The sequence below is a fragment of the Anomalospiza imberbis genome, chromosome 8, assembly GCF_031753505.1.
Source record: "Anomalospiza imberbis isolate Cuckoo-Finch-1a 21T00152 chromosome 8, ASM3175350v1, whole genome shotgun sequence".
Lineage (NCBI taxonomy): Eukaryota > Metazoa > Chordata > Aves > Passeriformes > Viduidae > Anomalospiza > Anomalospiza imberbis.
In genome coordinates, this window is record NC_089688.1 from 4,910,168 (window position 1) to 4,928,686 (window position 18,519).

An 18,519-nucleotide genomic window follows, 5' to 3' on the forward strand; every position below is an offset into this window, starting at 1 on the left:
AACAGGTAGGCAAGAGGAGAATGGAAAATATCAGGAATGGCAGCACAGCTCTCCATGGCTCGCTCCCAGCTAGCCTGACATGCTGAAATGTCTGAAATGGAATCTGTGGCCACTGCACAGAATTGTTGCCACAGGATCACCTCTCTCCATCATTTTGAGTGCTTAAAACATTTTTTAAAGTTATTATTATTATTATTATTATTTTGTTAAAATTGTGAAGCAGTAGAGATAGCTGGACACAATGAAAACCAGGAAGATGAGGATAAGCTTAGAGGCTCTGTGAGAAAAAAATAGGTTACAGCATCCCTAGTTTGATAAAATTTTTCCTACACATTTACCAGGATGGCTGGACTAACCCAGTCTTCCAGGAGAACTCCCAGGAGAGGAATGGAAGGCCAGGAGAAAGAAAAGAGCACAGACAGAACCAAAACCTCTTTAAAAAGGGAAACCTGCACACAAACCTGCAGGCAGGGGCTCATTACCAACACATCCATGGCAAAGAGGACTGTGGCAGAGCTCTGCAGGATCCAGCCTGTGGCCAGCACTAATCCATACTTGGATTAATTCCTTGCACAACAGCTTTTAGCAAAGAGGCTGCAAGAAATCAGAATTCCAAAGCTCTGTGGGCTGGCAGCAGACTCCTGACTTCACCTGGGGAATGACCCGTCAGGGTGCAGGCTCTGGGGAATTCCTGTGGGGCACAAAATGAGCAAGACTCAGCAGTGCCACACTGGAGAAGAAAATCCCAGAAATGCAGAAGAGACCTGGAAGAAGAGCACGGGCTGCTGAACACATCCAGTCTGAGACCTCTGCACCATCCTCAGAGAAAGAGTTGAACATGAAACACAGAAAACATGACAGATCAAAAATGTGGCAAGGAATGGGAGCCGAAGTCTGCAGAGCAGCAACACAATTTCCAAATAAATGGGAGGTGAGCATAAAAAAAGACAGAAATAATCTGTTCTCCCTATTTATAGCTGATAAAACAAGAGCTCATGGACTGAAATTAGGTTCAGGCTGGACTTCAGCATGTGGTCCATAGGGAAAGCTCTAATGACAGGCTGGAGAAACAGCTGTCAAGACTGTTTTAAGAACTTGTCTTCTTTGTCCTTCCCCATCCTACAGCTCTGAACGACAGAGAAAGGTTAAGCTATGATAAATGGTATCCCTGCCTCAGGGCTGGTAATGTGAATTTGATGGGTGTGTCTGTGAAAAATGGTGCTCTCTGGTTGCAGTGTGGTACTCTAACATGGACTGTGGATGTTCTAGCACGTGTTTTGGAAACAATAATGAAAACTATCACTATATTTAAAAGATAGTCTTCTTCCATCCAGGTGGCTGAAAAACGATAATAATGTTCCCAATATGAAAAATAATTTTATTACCTAAGTATATGGATCCAGATGAACTATGTCTTAATTTCATTCTCTATTCTGTTAGACAGACAGGTTGATTTTTAAAACATCTTCTGATGCTGTGCCATCTTTCTCCTTTTCAAACCAGGAGAGTGTCTTGAGAGGAGCATTTACCTCACCGCTAAAGTAGTAATTTCATGGAGATGTGTCCTTAAGAACAATGCTTTCCTTGGGGTGGAAGCGAATCCTGCTGTGCTGCTGAGCAGGCTGGAGCACCACCCCTTTGTCAGGGAGCGCTGGGGCTCTTCTCAACACAGAGTGAGCTTAACTCTGGCCTCGGAAGGGTCGGGGCTAGAACAAGCTGGCTGAAGAGAATCTTCTGAAAGTTTCAGAGGCAAAAAAGACTTTCTCACACCACTTTGAAAAGCGGCAGGGATAATCCAAGAGATAATTATGGAATACCTGCAGTCCATTCTCTCAGGATGACAGGCTGAGGCTGGGACCTGCAGAACCCATTCACACCACTGCTCTCAGACACAAAGTCTGGCCCTTGATGAATTTCATAGGAATATTTCAAGTGAGAGTGGAACTGGAGGCGGGAACATTAATCATCACCCAGTTACAGTGTGGTGGTGGGGAAAGAAAAAGGAAAGGATAGAACTAGACATCCCTGAAAGTCCTGCTGTAGCTATATAACTGTGTGGCATTATTAGAAAGATGCCTGGAATGAGTTATGGAACTAATTAAGGAAATATAAAAGCATGGATAAAAAAAAAGTTCCTAGTTAAGTATAATTGATAGTACAAATCTAATTTGAAAGGTTAACAAGCTTTTGAAAATTGTTGAATTAAGTACAGACTGATGTTTTTAATATAATTATATACAGCTAACAGATGGTATAGTCTTTTTATTATATTGTCAGCTATTAGATTTTCACTTCTAAGGCAAATAACTGAATTATACTAAAGATATTTATGGTTATTTTAAAAGATTTTTCAGTTTTCTAATATCTGTATGTACTGATCAAATGCATAATATTTACTATTTATAAAAACCTGAAAGACAAGATTTAGATAAGAATTCAGAATATTTCACTCCCCCCCCTCCAAAATCAACTTTATTTTAGATCTTAATTAAAAGCTTGATTGGCTTTATGAATAATATAACTTTAGATATATAAATATCTTTTCAGGCCAAAGGAGAATTAGAAGAAGATTAGGAAAACAAAGCAGCAGGGAAAAATCTACTCTTAATTCAACAATTCTAGTTGAAAAAAGCCAGTGAGAAGTTAAATTTAATATGCAAGATAATATATTAGGTACACCAATTCAGAAAGATCAGGAGAGAGGTGATTGCCTCACTCCTAAACCCTGCAGTTGGTATCTGATAACTGCTTTATCTGGGTTCTGACAATCCCTGAATTAAAAGCCATTACCTACTTTGATATTTTTAAAACAAATCTTCACATAAGATTCAGAGTTCTGACTCCTGTTGTGCTACTTCCACCAATGAATAAGAAATTCTACGAACTTGTTAATATCAACCCAAAATGTTAGAGAGTTAAGGATTCACAGATGAAGCATTACAATGGGAAACTATTTCTCAATACGGTCAATGAGATTTCAGTATCTGAGGGCACCTCCAGGGAAGCCAGAGAGGGACTTTTCATCAGGAACTGCAGTGATGGGATAAGGGGGAATGGATTCCCACTGCCAGAGGGCAGTGATGGACTGGATATTGGGAAGGAATTGTTCCCTGGGAGGGTGGGCAGGCCCTGGCACAGGCTGCCCAGAGCAGCTGTGGCTGTCCCTGGATCCCTTAAGCGTCCAAGGCCAGGCTGGACAGGGTTTGGAGCAGCCTGGGACTGTGTAAGATGTTCTTGCCCATGGCATAGGGAGGAATGGGATGAGCTTTAGGATCCCTTCCACCCCAAACCTTTCTGTGATTCTATTATTTACTGAGAAGGGGAGTCCTTAAATTTATTATTTTAAGTATCTAACAAAATGGATTTAGTCTAAACTGAATTTGGAATTTACAGCAAGCAGGACTCATCCCAGAATCCCAAACTGGTTTGGGCTGGAAGGGACCTTAACATCCATCTCACTCCACCCCCTGCCATGGGACACCTTCCACTAGACTGGGTTGCTCAAGTCCCTACAAAGACAAGAAGTAGGACATGAATCACTCCTTTTGTATCAGTGCTCATCTCATCTAAATTTAGCAATGGGAAAGGTAAGCACCTCCTTGTTAAGATTCCTGGGTAATCACAGGGACTGATTGCCAGACACCTGCCACAGCCCTTCCGAGGTGCCTGTTTGCATTCATCAGAAACAGCAGAAATCCAAACAGCTCCTGAAGAGAACACATTTAAAACAGCTCAGTCCGATGGGGAAAGGAGGATAATATCCACACTTCAGAGCAGCCTCACTAAGTCAGAGAAAATGTGCCCATATTCCCCACACTCATCAATATCAGTTTCCTTGGGCAGAGAACAGAAAGCAGCACTTCCACAAACACCTCCCAGCTGTGCTTTCATTTTGGATTCTGCTGGCTAATGCTCTTCCCTAGCAATAACCAAAGGCTCTGCTGGCATGGCCTGTGAAGAACCCAGGAATGGCTGTTGGTGAGGCCATAAAAATGGATAGCCTGAGCTTGATGACTCTTGAAATAATCACATAGCTTCAGCTGGTGGAGGAAATGAGGGATGGGAAACACTCCTGTGAGCTAAGAGTAAATAACTGACCTGGACAAGTTCTGGCATCCTGCAGTCTCAACTTAATTAATTCATTGGACCCTTGACTAGAGTGAAATAAATAAAACATTGCACTTTCTCACTTGTGGCTTGCCTCAAAACAGTCACAAAACAACTGGTTTGTCACTTGAAGGAAATTAAAAGTCATCTAAAAGTTTATGGGGGTTACAGCTGATTACAATCAAAAAGCTGGTACAAGAGTGGATTCAATTGTACTGTTTGCCACTCTTGTAGTTCTTGTCAAAAGACCAGATTTATGCCAGCCTTTCTGTCCTTCTTACAGCCTTTGTCACAACAAAGAGGCATTGCAGTTTTACAGCCCTGTATTTTCTCTCAAATATGACAGTAAACAATATTCCTTTGATGCTTTCAATGTTCTCTAATTTTACTGAATGGTCTTTCTTATTCTTCCTTTTATATTCTCAAAACTGATAAAAAAGTGACGAAACAGCCAACAAAATAAAATACAGAATTGTGAAGAGGTTAAAGCAGTCAGCCTGGCTACTTGTCTCTCCCGGGGCAGGCAGGGCATAAAGACTTTTGTTTCACTTTTGATCATTTTTATCATAACTTTCTTGTGAAGTAACACCACACTACACAACAAGCTCACACAGAAACTGCAGATCATACCGAGAATCACCAGTTCCCAACCTAAATAGTAGGTAAGTTAGAGAGGATTCCATGTGCCTTAGCAAATGCTTAGCAAGCCACAGGTGCCCCTGACTCTCTCTGGGCACACATGTGTAGCTGTGGCTCCAGACAAATCCCAAATGAGCTGCTCCCTTGCAGACACTCCTCCTCATGCAGAGGAGGTGAAAGAGCCAACATGTCACAAAATTGTCACGCTCCTTAAAACACCCCTGGAAGGGATGTGAGCCTGGGGTGATGGGGGGAGTGTAAGGAACCACTCTGCAGAGCACTGGTGGCGCCCTGAAATGAACTGGAGATGAAATAACACAGTAAGGTCTCAGTGGGGAAAGGAAGATACAGCACAGTTATGGATCCTTTTGTGTCAAATCCTTGCCCAGGCTCTGCAGCTGATCTGTGGGGTTCTCTGTGCTCTCAGACTGGGGCAGCGTGGTCACAGGGAAAGTCAGTGTGGCATGGACACCGTGCAGGCAGAAAATGGGACAGAGCAGAGGGAACAGAGCCACTGCCTGCAGCTTCATCCCTGCACTGGGAGCACTCCACCTGCAGCTGCATTCCTGCCCGGGGCCATGTGCCTGCAGACAGCGGGGGGGCCAGTGAGGCAATCACATCACTGAAGCTTTCCTGGTACCCAAATTAGTTATTTGAATCCCTCTTCATTTGAATTCTTTTCCCTTAAATGTGAACCTTTTGGGTGTTCTGTGTTGGCCACAGCTCCACAGACTCAAATTTAAGTCTACACTTTGAACACCTGAAGATGGAAACCTGGGAAGGAGTGGAGAAGATGTGGACAGGGAGAGTCACCTTCCAGCACTGCAGAGTCCTGATTTGGCTGGGTCCTTGTCTGGAAGCTGCCCTGACCTCTAATCACCTTCACCTCCTTGAAACCTTCTGGGTGCACAGCAATCCCACTGGAACCTGGGGGATCAGGTCCTCTTCTTATTCATCTTATGGGAGGAATTTCTTACAAAGTGCCAGAGAGACATTTCTTGTTGCAGTAAGATAGAAAAATTATAAAGAAAGACCTCATAAAATCAGGCCTGCTCTGTCAGATCAGTGGCTGGCCTGTCAAGCTGGCACTTTGCAAGTTCCCATGTGAAAGCAATCCTGGTATGGACAGTTCTTTCACATAATCTATTCCTGGGTGAAAACAACCAGCTCCTGTATCAACATTAAATCCATCCCATGAGAATCAGTGAAGAAAAAACAACTGAAGAGTAGAGAGATTTGATGGACAAGTAAAATACCTTTTACTAACCAATAGAGTAATTGGCAAGAAAGCTACTAACCAACTGGAGTCACACACGAGGTCTGTAAAACTGTATAAAATTAGTTATGTGAATAAAGAATGAGCTTTTTCCTGCATGAAGAAAATGGAGTTTTGTGTGACTCATTCTGATAATTTCTGTTGTTTTCAGGTCCTTGAAAATTCAGTGTGTGCCAAGATGCCAGGTTTCTGGTACTTGATGCTGAGCCTGAGGTAAGGGGGAGCCATAAAAGGGGTTTTGTATAGTGGCCTGAACATCTCAGCCTCATTCATGCTCCTCGTTGGGAAGCCACAATATCCTCCAGAGCGAAAATATTCTCCACAAGAATAAGCTTTGGGCCTGGGCTGAGAGTCAAGGCTCTCCCTCAGGGGCTCAGTGCCACAAAGAATTTGAGCACATGCAGAACATTTAAGGGTAGAATATGAAACATTTTGCTGAATCATATCAAAAGTGGCATAAACTAACAACAAACAAAGTCAGAGTGGACAGAAACACCTCTCATGTGAAATCCTGCTTTAGGACTCAGCTACAAAAAACATCAACACTTAGAGCAGCTCAAAAATAGCTACTGGAGGGAGTTGTTACTTTTTTGAGTGTTGATACCTTTTCATTGCTTTGATGGTCTCACATTTTACTGGGAAATATGAAGACACATAGAAAAAACTCCTTCACATAAGCACACAGACTAATATTAAGTAGCTTTTGGAAAGCTGTCCCACCAAGCAGTGTTTTTCTGAGAGGGAAGGCAGGTGCACACGTATTCCTGTGTGAGAAGCTGCCTGACAGGGCTCTCAGAAGAAAGGATCAGAGGAGTTCACATGCAGCTCAAGGCAAAACACACTGGCTATAAAAGACCATGGAAGATAGCAAGCACCTGAGGAATTAGAAACACCTTTTGACCAAGGAAAACTAAAGGGCAAACACAATGTCATGGACTGAAAAAGCATTCAGATGACTTTCAGTGGAACTGTTGCAGTCCCTTGAGAGGGACAAACTGGTTTCAAGCTATCACAGATCAACAGACAGCTCTGAGATATTCCTGCTGGAACCTTCCCAGATGCCCAGGAAGGGAAGACCCTGGCTAGCAGGCTCTGAACAGCAGCCAGTCTCTCATCCCTCTGGAATCCAAGCAGGCAGAGTGGAAAAGCAGGTCAACAATCTATAAATTATGTGGGTGATTTTTTTAAAAATTCTTTTTAAAGGAAGAAAAAACTCACATAATGTAAGAATATGAAGAATATGAACACCAAAGGACGAGGGAAATGAGAGAGAAAGCATTAACAGACACCAAAGTAAAAGGGGGAAAGGGGATGAAATTATTCTGGGGTCTAGATTTGATTTCTTTAATGCATTGGGAAAAGCTGGAGTAATATATAATTTTTGTAAAGAAACACAGTGCACTGTAAGAAGAGAATAGAGAAGGACAAACAATGGATAGGCTGTGGAGAGAGATAGCAGGAAAATAATGGCTGTCATGATGGGGATGCAAGGACAAGGGGAGAGCAGAAATACAGGAGGAGGTGAGCTGTGATGTTTCAAAATCCCAGGGTCACTGAGGCTGGAAAATCCCTCCCAGCCCATGGGGTCCCAGCTGTGCCCAGTGCCCACCTTGTCCCCAGCCCAGAGCACTGAGTGCCACCTCCAGCCCTCCCTTGGACACCTCCAGGGATGGGCACTCCAAAGCTCCCTGGGCAGCCCCTGCCAAGGCCTGAGCACCCTTTCCATGCAGAAATTCCTGCTGCTGTCCAAGCTGAGCCTCCCCTGGCACAGCTCGAGGCCGTTTCCCCTTGGCCTGTCCCTGTTCCCTGGCAGCAGAGCCCGATCCCCCCTGGCTGTCCCCTCCTGTCAGGAGCTGTGCAGAGCCACAAGGTCCCCCCGAGCCTCCTTTTCTCCAGGCTGAGCCCCTTCCCAGCTCCCTCAGCCGCTCCTGGGGCTCCAGCCCCTTCCCCAGCTCTTCTCTCTCAGTACATAATTACCTGGGAAATCAGAAATTTGTGAACAAAACCACGCTGGCACCAGGCTCTGGCATTGCAGGACAAGGCAGGAGCTTTCCTGGCGTATTCTAGAAAAACAAGTCCATGAGAACAGCAGGGCCTGGTTATTGCCTGGGTTACTGGTAGGGCCCCCAAGTTTTGACACAACAAAATAGGCATTTCACAGTGTGTGTGTATATATATATATATGTGTGTGTGTATATATATATAATATATATGTGTGTATGTGTATCTACCCATCAAAACATTATGCTCAGTACACACACACAGTGAAACATATATTAAGCCAATAATAATAAATTAAATTTTTCATTATTAATCTTATCACCCGACATGGAGAATAACTAAAAAAGGTCATGAGGCAGTTCCACTTCCAACTTAAAAAATAAATAAAACCAGACTATAAACAAAGATTTTCAATCAAAACAAAACAAACACAAAACAAATTAACAAACAACAAAACTTCTGAAAAATTAGGAGCACTAATATCCAAAATGAACTTAAAACCTCAGGATATAAATGAACTCAAAAATTCAAAATCCTCTAAAACCTTTCTACAAAGAAGCAGAAAGAACTTCTTCAGAAGGCTTCTAGCCCTAAGTGGGTGATAATCAGCCCTAAAGAGATAATAGCTACGCTCTAGAGGGAAAATAAGCAGCATAAGAAAGCTACATTTTAGAGATAAAACTGTAAGAATAATTTGAGAATGGCCCTAAATCAAATGTTTTCTACATAGTGACAAGTGCTTTCAGTCCTATAAATAGAATATAAAGAAGAACAAGACATTTAGATGCTACAGGAACAGATTTAATTTTTTTTAAATTTATTTTCGAATTAACATTTTCCTTTGGCTTTTAGTAGGGGGAAAAGTGAATATTCTAAGGCAAAATCACACTGTCTAATAGGAACAAAGTACTGAAAAGGAGGCTGCCACTGTCAAAAAACCCCCAGAGATCAAAGGATTTAATGTGCTTACACGGCAAGGACCTGAGTCCATCCTGGAATGTATGAAAGCACTGAGGGATGAAGTGCAAGTGAAACAGGAGAGACTCTATCAAATGAAGGTGAGGCACTGCCTGACCAAAGAGGAGCAGAAAGCACACTCAGAGACAGAGCAAAAGGGGACCCAAAATAGCAGCAGCTCCACTAGTTTTATCTCCATGACACTCCAGGCTCTTGAACGCGTTCTGGAAAAGGGCAATGCAGACCCTGGAGGCAACAGAGCAGGGACACAGGGCTGGGCTGGCAGAGGAAACCTGGCACACCAACCAGCCCAGGCTTCCAAGGAGCAAAACCTGACCTGGTGTGTGGGTTTGCATGGCCTGGCTTGGTACCAGGGGGCTCAAAGGGGTGGCTGCCAGAAGCTTTTTCCATGTTCAGCAGAGCCAGTCCCTGGAGCTCCAAAGGTGGATGTGTGCCTGGCCAAGGCTGGGCCACTTAGAAATGGTGGTGCTGCCTCTGGGATAACAGATGGAAGGAAAAAGGAAAAAAAAAAGGTGTTGCACAGATGGAATTGCAGCCAGAGGAGAGTGGGGTGAGAACACGTGAGAGGAACAGCTCTGCAGACACCCAGGGCAGGGCAGGAGGAGGAGCAGGAGGTGCTCCAGGCACTGGAACCAACATTCCTCTGCAGCCTGTGATGAGACGATGGTGAGGCAGCTGTGCCCTGCAGCCCATGGGGATCCACAGGGGATGCAGAGATCCACCCACAGCCCATGGGGATCCATGGGGGATGCAGAGATCCACCCACAGCCCATGGGGATCCATGGGGGATGCAGAGATCCACCCCAGCCCATGGAGATCCACGGGGGATGCAGAGATCCACCCACAGCTGGTGTGGATCCATGGGGATGCAGAGATCGACCCCAGCCCTGGGGATCCATGGGGGATGCAGAGATCCACCCCAGCCCATGGGGATCCACGGGGGATGCAGAGATCCACCCACAGCCCATGGGGATCCATGGGGGATGCAGAGATCCACCCACAGCCCTGGGGATCCATGGGGGATTGAGAGCTCCCCCACAGCCCATTGGGATCCATGGGGGATGCAGAGATCCACCCACAGCCCATGGGGATCCACAGGGGATGCAGAGATCCACCCACAGCCCATTGGGATCCATGGGGGATGCAGAGATCCACCCCAGCCCGGGGGATCCATAGGGATTGAGAGATCCACCCCAGCCCTGGGGATCCATGGGGGATGCAGAGATCCACCCACAGCCCATGGGGATCCATGGGGGATGCAGAGATCCACCCACAGCCCATGGGGATCCATGGGGGACGCAGAGATCCACCCCAGCCCTGGGGATCCATGGGGGATTGAGAGATCCCCCACAGCCTCTGGAGCAGCCCCCACTGGAGCAGGGGGATGCCTGAGGAGAGGCTGTGACCCCGTGGGATACCATGGGCAGAGGGCCCTGCTGGGGCAGCCTGTCCTTGAAGGACTGTCCCCATGGCAGAGTGACCCACGCTGCAGCAGAGGAGGAGGGCTGCTGCCCCTGGGATGCACTTATGATGGAGAAGGTCCTGGGGAACTCTGCTCTGGGAGAGACCCCAGGGTGCAGCAGGGGAACACTCCTGTCCCTGAGCAGCAGGGGATGAACTGCCCAGAACCCCCATTCCCATCTCCCTTCTCTGCTGTGGGAGGAGGCAGAGCTGGGAAGGAGGAAGGGATGGGGAGAAGGTGTTTTTAAGGGTTTACTTTACTTCTCACTATCCTGCTCTGATTTTGTAAGTAATACATTCAATTAATATCTCTAATTCCAGCCTGTTTTTGCCATGATAATATTTGATGGGTGATCTCTCCCAGCCTTTACCTCTACCCATGAACCCTTCATTACATGTTCTCTCCCATGTGCATCTGTGGAAGGGAGTGAGAGACAGGTTTTGGTGAGTGCCTGGTGCCACTACACCCAGTAAAATGGGCACGAGGCAAACCTGTAAAATATGTAAGAGAAAAGAGGGAGAAAACGAGAGAATGATGTAAAATGTGAAGTCAGGCATTCATTGCCTAACTGGAGGAACTGCTGTGAAATGCTGGGAGGGGGCACCTGGAAATGACACAGCTGCAAAGCTGTGCCCCAGATCTCAGTGAGGACAAGAACCAGAGCAGGCAGGGGGGTGATTAGAGGCTCTCCCCTAAGAAGAGATAAGAACAGGCTAAAAGAATTTCTTGTTTAGCCCAGCAAAAATGCCAGCTGCTAACAACTGCAGCTGTGCTCAGTGTACACAGAGGGGAGGTGAAAGAAGTCCAAGCACAGTGCTGGCAAAGGACAGATGGGTAAACTGGCACGAGAGGAGCCTTGTAGGGACAGGTGAACCCCTCCAGCCCTGTTCTTTCTGTTCTCTAACACTTCACAGCAAAAAATTAATCCTAAATGCCTCTCCTGACGTGGAGCACACTGAAATGTGTGTTGCTGTGTGTCAGTTTGGTAACCAGAGCACACACGACTGCAATAACACATTTTGACAAATCGGGGCGCGGGGGGAGTGAAGGTTGTGTGTTTTATCTCTGTATCATCAGAGGGAGGAAAAAAAACCCTCTCAGTGGATAAGCTCAACAAGAATCTTAGGAACACAGGATTATTCAGCTCAGAAAGAACTTCAGAAGGTTTCAACTCCAGCCTCCTGCCCATGGCAGGGTCAGCTGCATGAGGTTCAGTTCACACAACACTTCTTAGCAACCTGTTCCACTGATTAAAGATCTGATTGGGGGAAAAGCTTTTCCTTATATCCAGATGGAAACAACCCAATGCACTCCCAGACCTTACCAAACACAACCAAACTATGCAAGTGAATTTAGCAGAAGACTGTAAGTAATAATTTAATGGTTGCCTCAGCTCAGACTTATCTCTTTTATGAATTATTGATTTCAACACAGAATAGTCTTAAACCTGCTGAGCAGAAGAGTTCAGGTAAAGCATATTTACTGCTCTGAGCTGGCTCCTGCCATTATTGAATCTTTGACACCTGTTTGGGATGCAGTCAAACCCAAATCCTTTCTTTAATTCTCATGCACACGCTCTGTCCCATTTTCCTTCCAGAAGCCTCAAGGACAGTCTCCTTTTCAAGATGCTCAAAAATGTGAAAGCAGTAGAGAATGAGATATGGGTGAGGGGAAGGAGAGCAGAAGCAGGGTGTGAGCTACTGCAGCTCACTGGAGGCAGTGTGACAGAAATGGGTCTCTAAGATGGACATCAGTGTGCTCAGTCCTTGCGGGGACATTCCAGGAGGTCACTCCCTGCTCAGGAGGTGGCAGGGCAGTGCGGAGGAGGAGCTGACATTACCTTCGTCTCCTGAAACACCAATTTACTCTGATCCAGCAAAGGATTCTTTAAAAAAATTACAGATTTATGCAAACAGAGGACAGCAAAGATTTTTCTAATCTTGGCCTGGAAATGTATATTGAAAGAGAAACCATCCAGTGCCCACTTTGTACAGGCTGTAGGGCTCAGCACAGGAGTGAGTAAACAGGATTATACTTCCAAGAGAAAATATACTCCATCAGTATTACTCAGTATTTGTTTCTAGTTCAAATATCTGTCTCGATTTTCATGAACAAATCACTGATAAAAAGTTGTAAAGCATCCTTGTAATCTCTCCAAATTTTAGTCTTTTAAAAAATACTGATGAGTATTTCCCATATATCTCTTGGCAGATTGATGTCATGAAGAAATTTAAATTTCACTGAAGATTCTTTTTTACTTTCCAGGAAATTCCTAAACTATTTCACAGTGTTGCAAGTGTCTCCTGAAAAGACACGGGATCCTTTAATTTCCAAGAAAGGATGTAGACCTCATCCCATCTAAAGATAACAACTTCTATTTGGGGCATATATCCTACCCCTATGGCAAGAAATACTTCAAGGTAATGAAATTAAGTTTTACTCATGAACACTGCTGTTCATTCTTTGTACAGTGATCCCAGAGAAACAGATCAACAGATTTGAGCTTTAATGAAGTGCCTCATAGATATTTGCTGATCCTAAAAACACTTCTCTGAGGAGTACTTTAGTTACCCATAATGGTATTCTTTCATTTTCCTGTTCATCCTACTGGTACCTTAAAGGAGCCACTGCCCTTATTTCAGCTTTTTGTTTGTTTAATTACCACATCTGAAATTCTGCTTTGTAAATCAATCTCTTCTTTCAAGTGCTGATTAAGAGCAAACACAGACACAAACAAGAGGAGTTTCCCATCCTGGTGCCCAGAAGCTGCACACAATTTTACTGTGGGTGATTTTGGATATTTTGGTACTGACCACAATCAGTTTGAACAGATGTGGATTTTGTTTTGGGTTGATCCTCTGGAGGAATGTTGTCTTCAAAGACAGAACAACACCTTCCAGGGATGGTGACTATTTACTGAGGGTCTTGGTGCTTTTCAAAGGTACAACCTGAAAGCACAACTCTTGCAATAGTACATTTTCTTTCTCAAAAAATTGTGTATGAAATTTAACTGCTGGTGACTTGGGCAAAGCTGACCAAAAGTGTCCACCACAAAAGTGGCCACAGCTTTGTCAGCTTGGGCAAAGCTGACAAAAGTGTTCAAGACAAAATGAATGTGCACTGTTGGAGGGCATCAGCAATTTCCTCCCTTTTGTAATTCAGCAGCAATTTCCTCCGTGTTTTTACATATTCTCTGACCAAATTACTAATTTATACTAAGTGGATCTAACAGAGTTGCAAATGTTGGGTAATATTTGTTTCCAGATAGTAACTCTTGAAGACTTTAAAATTCTCCAACTCTCTAACCCATAAGAATCTCTAATTATTTCCTCTTTTCATCCCATCCCTCAAGAGGGATTACATTTCTGAAACTTGTAAAACACAGTAAATAAAGGCTGAAGAATTGTCTCTTTGGGACCAGAATCACATTTGGGGAATTTACAACCATTTCCAAATGTCAAGAGAGGCTTTTAGGCATGGAAGGCAAAAAGCCAAGAGAATTAACCCTTGGAATGAGTCTGTGCTATTTATGTACTTTATATCTCATTGTTTTGGGTGGGTGATAGTGTGTAACAGCAACACAGCTCACAGTTTATACCTGAGACCCTTTAAAAAGCAGCAGAAATCTCACTGCCTTGTGATCTTGATCATCCAGTGCTTCCAGACCTCTCTTCTGCCACTTTTTATCCTTTTTGGGCAACATCAGGCTCTCCATTTCCTCTGCTGGGCTGAGTGCAGGAGAAACGAGGCTGTCTGGTGTTTTACCTTTGGGTTCAGAAATAACTTTCATTGAGATTAAGTGACAATCCCACATCTAAGATTAAGTGCTTGGTTTATAGCCCCAAATACATCCATTTTAAATAAGCCTTGCCCAGGACAAAATGTGCAGAGCCAGGGCAGACATACAGATAAATCATAAATCAGTGTGGGCATTTCTCAGTCTATAGAGGTACAGAAAAGAAAGTCCAGCAAATGAAGCTTTTGAAATAACATTGTGCTGCCTTGGGTTTGTATTTTTTTTTTTTTTTTTTTTTTTTTTTTTAATTCTGGCTCAGAGCAAGATCTGTGATTCTTTACAGCTGTCATATGCTATTGTGGCACAGGGTGATTCATTCTAAAGTAGTGCAAAGGAGACAGAAAGAAAGACATGCCTTAACTCGATTTCCAGTGTCATGAATCCATGGAATAGTCTCAGTAAATTCCTGTCATAAACATTAAAAGAAAATTAAGATGCTGGGCATATTTGATATATGCTTAATATATTATCCAGTGAAGCCTAAAATAATGTTTTCAAAAGTAATGAGAACTTAATTCCCAAAGAAACAATGGACAAGACATGCAGAAGTCCTATAGCTGGAATCTCTGCAATCCTACACAGAAGTTCTCCATGGATAAGAAGAGACAGATGAAACTGACTGTGAACCAAAACTTTCAGTACCTGGAGACTGAAAAGATCATCATGTTCTGCAACAGCTTCTGTGCAAGCAATGGCTAAAAAATCAGAAAGGTAAGAGAGGGATGGGAAAGATGAGAGAGATGTTTGAGGGAGAGACAGCCAAGTCCTATACTGTTATGAAAGGAATGGGAATGGAAAGGGGGAATAGGGTGGAGTTTGTTTCATTTTGCTTTAGGTTTTTTTACTGCACCTTCCAATGCTAGAAGCAGGTGGCATCCAGCAAAGCTGCAAATAACAGGCTCAGAAAAATCAAATCCGGGTGGGTTCTCCACACAATGCGTGGCTGAGCCAAAGAAGCGGGCAGTAAAAGGGAGACTGGACAAATGAAATGGACAAGTGGAGTGGACAATGTCCCAGGAAAATCCCAGGGGCACAAACAGTTACACGGGGACTCTTCCAGGGAGATGCCCCTAAGTGTTTGCTGTGCCCTTACCCCCCATCCTACTGGGCACTGCCAAAGGCAGGACTGAGCTGTTCCACACAGCAGTCCTGGCACTCCCAGCACAGCTGGCACACTCCAGCATGCCAAGGAAATGTGACCTGGTGGCACTCTGCTGCTGGGCTTTGTTCCCTGACCCTGTTCCCTGCTCCGGGCTCTCTCCTCAGGGCTGGGGGCTGCCAAAGGCTGTCATCAGCTAAAAGAGACCCCTTAGCATAGAACCACCCCCAGAATCTCTGCCAACTGCAGAGCTTGAAAGAGCTCAGGGAGTTCTTCAAGCTTTTACCTTCAGGGTAGCCCGTCCCATGGATTTTTCTCTGCTCTCACACAAGAAAAAATTGTCTCCAGCTTCCAGCTTAGCTCCTGCCCTGACCCAAATCCTCATCATGGGGATTTACTGGAAGTTCCACCACCTGCTTTGAAAGATTGGATGGATTTGATTATTTGTTTTGATGTTTCTACAACAGTAGCTGTAGCCATAAAGAATCTCAGCACCTCAAATTCCACCCTGGCTAGCCTGGATTCTCCAGATGATCTTTCAACAGGAGGCATGGAGCAGGTGGGGGAAATAGCACAAATCCCCAAAGCCAATGGAAAATATTTATAGAGGTCATAATAATCATCATGTCAACTCCTTTTCCTTTTTCTTCTTTTTCTAAAGGTCCTTAATTGGAAGGGACTTGCCAATCCATGGTTGTTGTGTAAAGAACTCCCAGCAAGGAAATGGTGTGTGCTTGGTGAGGGGCTGCTGCTGAGCTAACCAGGCAGAAGGCAGTTGTGGCCCGATGCAGGAGGAGCTCAGGTTTGAAGTTCCTGGCAGCAGTGATAACTTGAAGAACGATTTGAATATTGAGTTTTTAATCTTGCTGTTCATGCTTTTGTAAAGTGAAAGCTAAGAACATTTTAAGTGAAAAATGAAAAGGTAGCTCAATTCACAGTATTAAAATGTAGCATCATGGTTTACAGGTTTCTTATTCTTCTGGTGTGAACAATTCAGCAAATACAACAAAAGAACAAATATTATTAAACGCTGACATGCCATAAATCTGTATTTTTGCTCCTCAAAACCAATATTTCTCCCAAGAATACTACCTGGGTGTATTCTCCAAAGACAAAATGTTCTGGTAATCAGCTGGGTGTGTTCTCACCTCTGGTCCCCCTGTCTCCCCTGAATCCAGCGCTGGTTTTCCTTTCACCTCCATAGTGCTCAGCATAATTTGATTACAACGAAATATTTTTCCATTATGTCTTGCATTGGTGCTGCTGTGACTGAGCTGCTTTTTCCATGCCCACATCTGTTTATTTTGATACATCAGCGTCACCAGAGATTGTTTGTGACTCAGGTCTGCTTGTGTACATTACAACCTTGTCCCAGTTCTCCAAGGAAAATTGTTACTAAGGCATGAGAAAGGATATGAGCTAAAAAAATGGAAGATGAGAATGGCACTGACTGTCATGAAGAAATTCAACTTCTGCCCCATCAAAAACATAAGGATTTGGTGCCTTCAAGGAGCTCCAGAAACTGAGATTGAAATTTTACCAGGGGGCAAAGTACTTCATACTTTTGTCTTAGAAATAAACAAGAACTGGTGATACTACATCAAGCAAAAACTGCTTTTCTCCTGTTTGATAAACTTTTTTCTTCCTTGTTGAGTGAAATCATTCACAGGGGAAAAGTGAATGCAAAAGAACCAAAAAAAAAAAAAAGGACAGTGAAAAATATAAGTGGAGGATATTCTTGAGACAGAGCTGTCTCTGAAGTACTTTTGGAGAGCATTACTTTTATTTAATACCAAGGAATCTGATTTCACTCCATCACAGACCATCCATTCAACAAAGTAATTCTTATCTGTCTTGATTTTTCCTGACTGTATTTCTTATTTTGCCAAGCAGTCTGGAACCAAATGCTTCTATTTCTAAGTTCTAAGCCATTTAAGGCTAACTGTGTATCCTGTCTATACACTTTTCAGAAACACAGTAAATCTCAGATTAAAAAAAAAAAAAAAAAAAAAAAAAAAAAAAAAAAGCCCACAGGCAAGACATTGAGAAAACCACTAGAAAAGAATGAATTCCAGTCAAGGATGTACCTTCAGATTCAGCAGTTTGTTCTCTTAATCATTTTTACTCAACTGGCAATATCAAGATGAATACCTGCTTTCTCTTAATGCTCTCTCCTCCCGAGAACACTGTCACTCTGCAAACCACCAGACTAAATAATGCATTTCTAAGTTAAGGAGGCTTAAAGAGTCCAAGAAGACAACAGCAACAAATTCTGAGGAATAACACTGCTGGCTGGAATAAAAAAAGCAAGGCAGACAGCCTCAATGGCAGCCATAAAATACAAATAACCCTGGATTTACCCAGATAAAGATATTTGAGACAGGCACATACCATGCCTTTAGATTTCTGTTCCCTTTCTTTTTATATGTTCCAGAAAACCTTTTATTTACCCACATTTTCACATTTCTTTCTTTAAAATAGTATTCTGGAGGGGAGTGGGGTTTGAGATCAGTGTTCAAAATCCATGTGTGGCTTGGGAGCAGTGCATGTGCAGAGTACAGACCAGTGCTATGTCAACCAGAATTATAGATATGAATTAAGAAGATAAGTTCTTACCCACCTGCCAATCAATAGAAGTCATCATCCTCATGAAATGAAAAGCCTTTTTGGGCAGGACCAATCTCAACCAGGAAATTCATTCTGCTGCAGATGATGTTACTTCTCTGCAGGAAGGACCTCTCAGATCTTCAGCATCTTCTGTGCTTGACTGACTCTTCAGCAGAGCTTCAGTCCAGAGCACAACATAAACCCACAGCCTAAAAAAAAATCACCTCAGTTGATTTTTCCCTCCTGAAAGCACAAGTTCCTATCAATCAGCATCTGATCTTTTATCTATCAGCCTTTCAACCTATCAACTCTTCTCATTTGCTTTAATTTTTCTTAGTATTTACTTTTGTCTTAATACTTCTTTTTGGCTAATTTAAGTGAAAAAGCATGCTGACAAAGCAGATTTTCAAATAATCATAGGCTATCTCAAGTTGAAAGGGATCCACAATGAACTTTTTGGCAAATTTAGAGGAAGATGTCCCTGTCCCTGTAGAATGGGACAGGTTTAAGACCCTTTCCAAACCAAACCATTCCATGATTCTGTGATTCTGGTA

The 18,519-nt window shown here is 43.6% G+C and overlaps 1 long non-coding RNA gene across 1 annotated transcript; it reads right to left on the reverse strand.

Annotated features, from left to right (window-relative positions):
- Positions 1-7,930: 7,930 nt before the first annotated feature.
- LOC137478545 (uncharacterized) lies at positions 7,931-18,182 on the reverse strand. Its single transcript, XR_011001630.1, has 3 exons — positions 17,979-18,182; positions 17,510-17,650; positions 7,931-8,085 (listed from the first exon to the last, which is right to left on the reverse strand). It is a non-coding gene; the product is annotated as an uncharacterized lncRNA (long non-coding RNA).
- Positions 18,183-18,519: the final 337 nt, after the last annotated feature.